The sequence below is a fragment of the Scatophagus argus genome, chromosome 4 (assembly GCF_020382885.2).
Source record: "Scatophagus argus isolate fScaArg1 chromosome 4, fScaArg1.pri, whole genome shotgun sequence".
Taxonomy (NCBI): domain Eukaryota; kingdom Metazoa; phylum Chordata; class Actinopteri; family Scatophagidae; genus Scatophagus; species Scatophagus argus.
The window spans coordinates 20,811,037-20,817,479 of NC_058496.1; the positions used below are offsets into that span (position 1 = coordinate 20,811,037).

Genomic DNA, 6,443 nt, shown 5'->3' on the forward strand with positions numbered 1-6,443 from the left:
CACCAGTCTGACTTTCCTGGAAACACTTTTCCTCCCTCAGGGCTTATTTATTTATTGATTACCCCAAAGGAGGCTGCATCATTCATAGAGTGACAAATATTTATTACTGCCTTGTGTTCTGTATTTTGAGAGCACTGCCTTTTTGTCTTTCTTTCTTTTTCTTTTTTTTTTTTTTTTTTGGTAATAATGTTAATTTTGACCACAATGCCGACGAGACTTCATTTAACCTAACTCAACTGATTTGAGAGAAAAAGAGAGAGATCCACAATGGCAGCATTCGGGGTACTGCCACTACCACCAACAGGATTATACTACTTTCCTCTATTCAAGTATAGTTTTCATCCACAATAGGCTGAATATGCACTTGTCTGTTCAATTAAAGTTGAGCTACATAAGTGGTAAGTGCTTAATCTTTGGCAATGCAAAAATGACCTCATTATGTTACTCTGACTGAGCCCAGAACTAGTTAGAAAGAGGAAGAGGAGTAAAATATGTGTGCTTAAGTGGGTGAGAGACAGAGGATGAAGGGGAGAGAGATAGATCTCAAAGGGAAGAGCTAAAGCGCAGAAGAGCAAAAGCTTCTCCTCTCGGAACAACTGCAATCACAGTCGATGCCAAAACCGTCTGGATCCATCCTCACTGCCTAATGGAAACTTTTCAGCAGGCCTTAAAGCCACTGAGAGGGCGCTGGAGGTTGTGCAGTGTATACTTGTGTTTGTGTGTGTGTGCTTTGACTTAATGCACAGTTTGTGCTCTGTATTAACACAGCCTTCTGTAGCATTTTGACATAAATGAATTATGGCTGCATATTTACATTTCTGCAAACAAATTTACCAGCAAAAACCAGAAGAGCCCAACACACTGTGAATAAAAACAAGACTAGCAAAAGAAGAGCAGCCAGCATCAACACACTGACTGTGCATGCGACATTTAAAAACTGCTGCAAATTGGGACACAAATTTCACAACACGTGCAGCGTAAGGAAACGTCCAACACACAGAAAACACAATCCAGTGCAGAAACGCTGCATGTCAAAAGCCATGTCACACTCCTTTACTCAAAATGGTAATTATAAGCAGATTTTTACCACATTGTGTGTTCTCACCAGAAAGGTGATAAAATGAATTCTATTATGCATGATAAAAAACACGTGATTTTGGAGTGTGCTGATGAACAATATTGTTCAAAAAAAGAAAACAGAGGTGTGGCTCACAGCTGCAATTTATTCTGATAAATTAGAAGAGATGGTCAGAGCATTTTGAAAACAAAAAGTAAATATACAGTTTGCTTCTTTGTGCAATTTAATTACCTTGACATTTGACATTTCAAACAGGGATGTCCTTTGATGCAAATACTGTATCGTTCCAGCAGAATTCTCTAAATACATTAATGCTAACTGTAAAACCAGGCGCTATATAATACATACTATAATTACGTGTGGTGATTTGGACACTATATAGCTCACAGTGTTTCTGACGGACACTAAAATCAGTGAACAGCGTGCTAGTAGTGAGCAGCAAACATCTTCAATGATATCAGAATAGAAGCATCAGGTGGTTAAATCTAAAACAAACATTGTTAGCTTACCTTCCAACATCACTGAAAATTGCATTTTAACAAACTTTGTGGTGTGAGTGACTTGCTGGGTTTCTCTGGCTATGGGCACATTTCCTCCTGGATTGATTTACAATATAAAGAAATGTTGCTTTAGGACACAGAAAAAGTAGAGGGTGTTGTTCTTCTAGTAGAGATAAAACTTTTTTCCAAATAGCAGATGGTAAAGGGGGAGAAAGGTCAATGAAACAACCAAAAACCAAACCAAAAAAAAAGCCTCCCAACATATTCATCTTGTTCAGGAACGGCAAAAAGAAATAAAGACACTTCACAGGAAGTTGGGGAGGAACAGGAAGCAACATCCTAGTTAGAAAAAGCAACAAAGATCACAGTTTTTGGTCTTAATTTGAACAAAAATATAAAAATGGAACAGATGCCATGAGTTGTCTCACCATTTTTACGGTGAGACTTCTGTTCTGGTGTCACTGTGTGAGTTTCAGTCCACAGCTGTGCACATATCACACCTTCTCTCAACACACACACGTTACCTTGTCCCTATAGCTAACAGTGTCCTTGACTAATGAACTAATAGCATGAACTAATAATGCATGCACATGCACACTGAAAGCATGAAAACATAAGGTTTATATCACTTTGACCCTGCACCCTGCCAAAGCCCATTTACCGTGATGGTCTTGTAAACAAGCCCCTTCCCTTCTCTTTTTTCTCTAAACATCAGCCTGTCCAGCTCAGCCCCGCCTCCCACTGTTCCCCTCCGGCACACACATGCACGCACGTATGCACGCACACACACGACCCATCTGCTTCTGCTCTCCAGACCCTGCATCTGGCCTGCCATGAACCATATCTCTGTTCAGCACAAACACACATTTAAACACATGCACACACTGTAAAAACTGGGAGATTCTGTTCATGCAGCATCGAAACACAGAGGGCATGGCCGGAGATGTGAACTCCCTTCAGCTCAGCAGGAAACGCAGACCAGTTTGAAACAGCCAAAACAAAAGCAAATCTGCCTCTGAAAGACAGTTTTGAAAGAGAAGAAAGGCAGCAGATACCGCAGGAATTAAATCGTTGGTGGAATGAAAAGGATTTTTTTTGGGAAAAAAAAGCCTCCTGTGGGAAGCTGGCATATCAACTGTTGCTCAGTAGAGGATGTGAAAAGAAAGCCTCTATCACCATCGAAAATACATTATTGTCAGCAAATTCAGATCCATACGCTCTCAGCACCATAGCTTGAACAGCATGAACACAGACTGAATGTGTGTTCCTGTATGCAAAGCTTCTGAGCTTCCCATATTCAGCAATCATCCCATTATCACGGGAGGTTACAGTGCATTCAGCTGCTCATCATGTGGTCCACAGTATCTTTTGCACTGATGTGATGCACGTGACACAGACATGACAATTAAACACACACACACTCACACAAACAGCGGACAGGAGACATCTGGTGCAGCGACGACGTAACAGCTATGATGCAATGTTGGCCCGTTGGTGTCGAAACACACACACAGTTTATGTCACTTATGTGCACACACGCACATAGCTGCGCAAATGGGTGGACTGACGTAGATAGTGCAGATGAAATGAGTATTTGAGTACATGACTAATCAGAAAATGAATCTGCAACTATTTTGATAACTGACTTTCAAATGAAAACATGACAAATAGCTGCAGCTTTTCTTTGTTTCATATGATGGTAAATTTAACATCTTTTGGTTTAGGACTGTGAACATGACACCATGACATCATTTTTGGGCTCTTGGTAATTTTGATGGGCATTTTTCTTTGTTTTTTGATACTTCATAGACAAATCAATTACGGGATCGATGGAGAAAATAAGTGGCAGATAAATTTATGATGAAAGTAATCGTTAGTCTGTACAACACAACACCCACAGGGGACATGAGCGTTATGAACAGCAGATAAGCGTCTAAAGAAATGCCACAACTGTCCAACTTGTACTCAAACACCACAGTAGAACATTAATAAATAAACAAGAAATAAAACTGTCGAGTGTATCAGAACATGTATGCCTAAACATGAAAAGCTTGCTCATTTGCATATATGTACGATGCATGTGGTCCTTTGTCTGCATGACTGTGTGCAGTTTAATTGTGTGTGTGTGAGGAGCATGAGGAGTGTGAGGGAAGATGGTAAGGAGGCTGGTGGTCAGGATGTGGAGTCCATTGTCTGTGTGACAATGAAGAGATCGAGTCGGCAGGAGTCCTGTGGCTCTCTCAATGGAGGCTTTAACATCTGGGGCCAAAGGGCTGCAGTGTGTGTGTGTGTGTGTGTGTGTGTGTGTGTGTGTGTGTGTGTGTGTGTGTCTGTCTTTGTTGCAGCTGCCCTCCCTGGAAGAAATCTGATTTTCAAAGCTTGTTTTTTTTCAGGGAATAATGCAAGCTTCAACTCCCAAACTGATTTTCAAATGTATCTCCTGCTTCAGTCTTGTACAATCTGCTCTGTGTTTACATCGAGGATTACGTCTATTTTTAAAGGTCCGTGAACTTGATTTTCATCAATTAAAAGGTGAGAGAAGTGAATTTGGGATTATCCTCAGCTGCATCTCAGTACTGCAAATGTCAACTTGCGGCTCAATGCTAACACTGAGTCCTACCAGTATATTATTTTCATTAATCTTTGCAGACATGGCGCACAATCTTATGAAAATGAAATCCTTAGCAAACTTTATGAGAAAGTCATACAAATATTAAAGCAGGAAGTGGATCCACTAGCACAGCAATGCTCAAATAAAGTAATCCACCCTGCCTCATCCATTCCACGAGGCAATAACATGACTCTATTAAGTTCACCTGCAAACCTTACTGTCTTTATTTTGAACGCTACACCCTCCCCCCATAATGTCTGTTAGTTAACTCACAGTGGCACCATCCAGCTTGTAAAAAAAAAAAAACCACCACATTTTTTACACAAATCCTTGCTCTCTGTCCAGTGTAGACGACCCCCCCCCCCCCTCCAGTAATTACAATAATCACTCAAGTGAAGCGAATACTTACTTCATTAAGAGAAAAAAAATCAGAGAGGGAATAAGGGGAAAAGCACTCCAGAGTAATATGTCAAGTCAGTGGATTATTGTCACCATAAGAGCTTAATTTTTGAGTGTCAGCTGAGCAGGCGGGCAATCGAGGCAGCAATTCAAAAGACTCGTTGCTTTCAGAAGTGGATGAATATATGACACTTATAACTACTCTGTGCATTAGAATCTCTATGTTCAGTAGGAACGCTGTACAACTTTAAAATCACTGAGTGCAGACTTATTTTGTAATTTGCCCTAATATCTCTACTAACTATAAAACTCTCTGCTCAGGCAACCGACATAAAGCAATCACAAAGTAGGAGAGGACTATTACCGGAATATCATACTGATACCATAGAAAATGCGACACTACCAAGCAAAAAAGGAAAGAAAAAAAGCTTCTATAAAGTTCATTACAGGGCACCACAGACACTCCAGACTGAGCCTTGGTACACAAAAAACTGTGGTATACTACAGCACGAACTCTGTATGATCAGCATGATACAGTACAGATGATAGACTATAGTTTCACTACTGGACTGTGATTGTGGAGCAGTGCTTTCTGTAGATATACAGACTACAGTGAAATCCCGGAGTTGATTCCCTTCCAACTGCTCATGACCGCAGTGCGCCGTGTTTACACTGGGTGAAATAGAGATAAAGTTGCATCACATTAAGCCCCAAAAAGACAAGCTACAACACCTCAATGGTCTGTTTAGACAGCGGATTGTATCTGCAGGCGTCCCGTTTCCATGAAAAGGGGGGCTTCATGGCAACAGTTGGAGACCCGGAGACTCTGGATCAGGATGTTTTCTACCTCTGCTTCCTTCGCCTACTTTTAATCCCGCCGCTTCACAGCACTGCGACCACCACAACGACAAATAACGGCTGCAAACTTACCTTATTATTACGGTGATGGTGCTGATGATTACAGCCAACGCGTCTTGCGCTTTCCTCTCGCGTCTCTCTCTCTCTCTCTATCTCTGACGACAGATCCAGTATCCGTTTCTCCCTCTCTCTTCTTCCTCCGTTATCTCGGATTTGTTTTTGAATATGAGTTATAAATTATTCCACATCCTCATCAGTTACATACGAATTCACCCGCGGTTTCTTTCTCCTCTTTTCCTAACGAATCTATTTTTTTTTAAATGTTTGGACTATAAAGCAAACCGGGCCATATGATCCTGTCATTCAGTTTCTACACAGAGGAACTGGCTCTCCGCGCAACTCCCTCCCAAGGCTTTGTAACACGAAACCGGAGGAGGAGGAGGAGGAGGAGGAGAAAAGGGGGAAAAGGAAAGAAAGAAAAGAAAGCGTGAATTTAATCCGCTATCTGGGGCGAGCTAGATGGATCTATCCGCCTCTCTGCGCAGAAGTTTTTCAGCAGTCCGAACCATCTTACAGAACAGACAGACCGGAGTGGTCGTGGCGCTGCGTCTCTGTGCCAATCTCCCCTGGAAATGACGCGTGTGTGTGAGACGGAGTGTATGTGTGCGTGTGCGCGTGCGGTGCGTGGCGCTGCAGCGTGTGTGCGCCCCCAGCCTACTTCTGCAGTATACGCATCACAGCAGGGACCTGGGAGGATTTCAAAAAAAGGCACACTGACAGGTCTCCGCCCATTAGCCTTTCCGAACAAGGGCCCCGACACAGAGGAGGGCCCCCAGCAGCCATCACACTGCTTGATTAAGACAGTTTCATTGTGAGGAAAGCGAGGGCCTGTTTTGGCAAAGTGCTTCCCAAACTGGCTGACCTGAGACACTCTGAGGTCCCTATTAACAGAGCTGGGGAGCAGGGTGGCCATGGTTAGGCTGGGGGATGTGGTTCT

The 6,443-nt window shown here is 42.4% G+C and overlaps 1 protein-coding gene across 2 annotated transcripts in view; it reads right to left on the minus strand.

Annotated features, from left to right (window-relative positions):
* sema4c (sema domain, immunoglobulin domain (Ig), transmembrane domain (TM) and short cytoplasmic domain, (semaphorin) 4C) overlaps window positions 1-6,156 on the minus strand; it is an 86,275-nt gene extending 80,119 nt beyond the window's left edge. For both annotated transcript variants that reach the window (XM_046385720.1, XM_046385717.1), the window contains exon 1: window positions 5,519-6,156. The gene's annotated coding sequence lies outside the window, so the exon portion shown is untranslated. The remainder of the gene's footprint in view (window positions 1-5,518) is intronic.
* Window positions 6,157-6,443: the final 287 nt, after the last annotated feature.